This window comes from Artemia sp. Qi Xiang Cuo, chromosome 1 (assembly GCF_049724085.1).
Source record: "Artemia sp. Qi Xiang Cuo chromosome 1, ASM4972408v1, whole genome shotgun sequence".
NCBI classification, from domain to species: domain Eukaryota; kingdom Metazoa; phylum Arthropoda; class Branchiopoda; order Anostraca; family Artemiidae; genus Artemia; species Artemia sp. Qi Xiang Cuo.
This window is the reverse complement of record NC_142794.1, coordinates 58,342,335-58,346,225: the sequence shown is the minus strand read 5'-3', so window position 1 is coordinate 58,346,225 and position 3,891 is coordinate 58,342,335.

Sequence of the window (3,891 nt, the reverse complement as noted above, 5' to 3'; positions counted from 1 at the left end):
TATAACAAAAAAAACTCTAAGCTAGGACAGATATAAAACTCAAAACTCAAAAATAAAATTAAACAAAACTACAAAACGAAAAAAAAATATAAGCTAAGACAATACTATATGTATAAAAGATATTTAATAAAAATAAACTAAACTAGAACTTCAACAAAAACTCTAAGCTAAGACTCTAAGCTAAAAACTCTAAACTCTTAACTAAAACTAAACTATAATAGAACTCTAACTGAAACTCAAATGTAAAACATGAAACTCTTAACTAAAATTAAACTATACTAGAACTCTAACAAAAACTCTAACCTAATACTCTAAGCTAAAACTCTAAACTATTAACTAAAACTAAACTAAACTAGAACTTCAACAAAACCTCTAAGCTAAGGATCTAAACTATTAACTAAAACTAAACTAGAACTCTAACTGAAACTCATAGGTAAAAAAAATCAAACTCTTAGCTAAAATTAAACTAAACTAGAACTCTAACAAAAAACTCTAAGCTAAAATTCTAAAATCTTAACTAAAACTAAACTAAACTAGAACTCAAATTAAAACTCTAAGCTAAGACTCTAAGATAAAACACCAAACTCTTAACTAAAACTAAACTAAAACTCTAACTGAAACTCGAAGGTAAAAAAATCAAACTCTTAACTAAAATTAAACTAAACTAGAACTCTAACAAAAAAAACTCTAAGCTAAGACTAAGCTAAAACTATAAATTCTAAAATAAAATTAAACTAAACTATAACTCTAACAAAAACTCTAAGCTAAGACTCTAAGCTAAAACTCTAAACTATAAACTAAAAATAAACTAAACTAGAACTTCAACAAAAACTCTAAGCTAAGACTCTAAGTTAAAACTCTAAACTCTTAACTAAAACTAAAATAAACTTCAACTCTAACAAAAACTCAAAGGTAAAACTCTAAACTATTAAATAAAATTAAAATAAAATATAAATATAACAAAAACTATAATCTAATACTATATTATAAAACTATAAAATATTAAATAAAACTAAACTAAACTAGAACTTCAACAAAAACTCTAAGCTAAAAACTCTAAATTCTTAAATATAACTAACCACGAGCTCTAACTTAAACTCAAAATTAAAAAAGAAAACTCTTAGCTAAAATTAAATTAAACTACAACTGAAACAAAAAGTGGCACTGCAAACCATTGCTTTCCTGCGTTGTTTTCCTGTCGTACTTTCCTGTGGTGCATCCCCTAACCCGCGGCGCATCCCCCTGCGGTGCCTCCTCATGTTCCGCATACCTAGCCCGCGGCGCTTCTCGCAACCGGGGGACCTCTGAGGACTGGGAGGAGGGCCTCTGGGGTCCGGGGTGCCCTTTGGGGGTCCGGGACCCTTTGAGGACCAGGGGAGGGCCTTTGAGGGTCTGAGGAGGGCGTTTGGGGGGCTGGGGCTCTTTGGGAGCTTGGGGGACCTTTGAGTACCGAGCGCTTCCTTCGGGGTTGGGTAGGGGGATTGGAAGCCTTTGGGGTTGGGGTACAGGACCTCACGACACTGTTCAAATGAAACTTGTGTATTATAACGACCATAGAGTTTGACCCTCAAATTCTCTTCTAAAACCTTTCCTAAAATCTTCTTTTAAAATGTCTCTATCGGTTTCGCCGAAATAATTCCATAAGCTGTCTAAAACCGTTTCGCCCAAATAATCCCCTAAAAGTAATTTCTGTGTGTTCCTTTTGTTTTTTGGCATCCCTGTGCTTTCACATTTCAAATTTCTAGGAAACCCTTTCCTACGTTAATCTCTTCATCTCATAAATTTTCCTAGGTAAACTATTAAGGTTTCGTTAGAATATCAATTTATCTCTCTGACTTAAAACTCAGTGAAGCCGTATTAAAAAATAGAATTTCTATCTCTTTAGACTCCCGCATAATTCCAAGATAACAAGTGATGTCATTTATGATTCCTGACACTAAAGATCAATGAAGCCCTATTTAAAAATAGAATATTAATTTTTCTCTCTGACCTAAATAAATAAATCCCACAGGCCTAAAGATTAAAGAAACCATAATGTTTCTTAATTCCCCCTTCGTGAATCAATAATTCCCCTAGCGATTATGTAAATCAATTTCTCAGGTTAGGCTAGTCAAACAACAACGAAGCCATGTTTGTTTCTTAATTCCCCCCTTCGTGAATCAATAATTTCCCCCCATCGATTATGTAAATAACCCCACAGTGTCATTACACCTGGACAAACAACAGCAAATAAATCGACCTTGACCCCCATTAGACTCGATCGATAATCCTTGAATAAATTATGTCCCGTCAGCATTAAACTAAATTGTAGATGGCAGCAGGGGTGAGGGTTCGGACCTCCTGATAGGGTTCTACTAGTATACAGACATTTTCAGGAAGGGTTTTCTTCTGGATGGGGGGGAGGCTGGAGGAGGAGGTTACTCGGGAGAATCTTTCCGTGGAGGATGTTTCTTTGGGGTAAGGGACATTTCTATGAAGGGGGCACCGGAATTCCAAGCATTATTTAAAAAACGATCAGAAATTAAATAAAAAAAAAACAAGTTTTTTCAACTGAAAGTAAGAAGCAACAATAGAACTTAAAACTAACAGAAATTATAACGTATATGAGGGGGCTCTCCCCCAAGCCAATACCTCGCTCTTTACGCTACAGTTTTTTTAGTGCTTTCAAAAGAGCTATCTATTCGAATTAAATGGCTTTTGTGATTCAGGGGTTTGTGAATTAATTTTTTTTTAAACTTTTAAGGTAAAGAGCGTGGTATTGACTAAGGGGGGAACCCCCTCATATACGTAATAACATATACGTAATAAAAAAACAATAAAAAAAAACAAGTTATACGGCTCAATAGTAATCGAAACTTTTAAAAGCGGAATTTTGATGTCAATAAATGTATCAAAAGAATGAGTTTATAATGCTGATTCTAAATATATAAATTTTATTAAGTTTAGTATTACTCATCAGAGGCTACGAGCCTGAGAAAATTTACTCGATTTTTTAAAGAGTGGGGAAACATCCCCTACAAATGAAAGTATTTTAATGAAAATCACACCGTCAGATTCAGCGTATCAGAAAACCCTATTACATAGGTTTCAAGCTCATATCTACAAAAATCTGCAACTTTGTATTTTTTGCTAGAAGAAAAATATACGAATATAGAAGTTAGTTACGTAAGTTAATTTGTAAATTACGTCATAACCAAATTTAGAGACATCCATTTAGCAAAAGAAAAGTAAAATTTTTATGCAAATTTTGTTTACTTGTTCAATGACGGTGAACCAAAATAAAAGCCGCATTAACTAAAAAACGATCAGAAATTAATTAAAAAAATAAGTTTTTTAAACTGAAAGTAAGGAGTGACATTACAACTTAAAACAAACAGAAATTATTCCGTATATGAAAGGGGCTGTCCCCTTCTAAACGCTGCGCTCTTTATGCTAACGTTTGACTCTGTCTCACAACTTTATTTTTTAAAACAATAAAAAACTTTAGCGTAAAGAGCGAGGCGTTGAGGAGGGGACAGCCCCTTTCATATACGGAATAATTTCTGTTTGTGTTAAGTTTTAATGTCGCTCCTTACTTTCAGTTTAAAAAACTTGTTTTTTTTTTATTTAATATTTTATTAGGATTAACCTAACTTCACTTCTTTGGTTTGGTCGCTATGACACGTTAGTACCGTGTAAACTAATAACCCACATGCAGATTTTCTAATAAAATTTAAGGAACCAGTGGACCCTTATATCAAAAATTATTTCTCTCAAAGTTGGAGTGGTATTTCTGATGAACTACCCTGTAAAAATGGAAAGCTGTTGTACTCGTAACAAAACCTTTCGTAAGCGTCCCACGATTGCAACCTGTTCTACAATATCCCCTTGATTCTTATCAATTAATTTGGC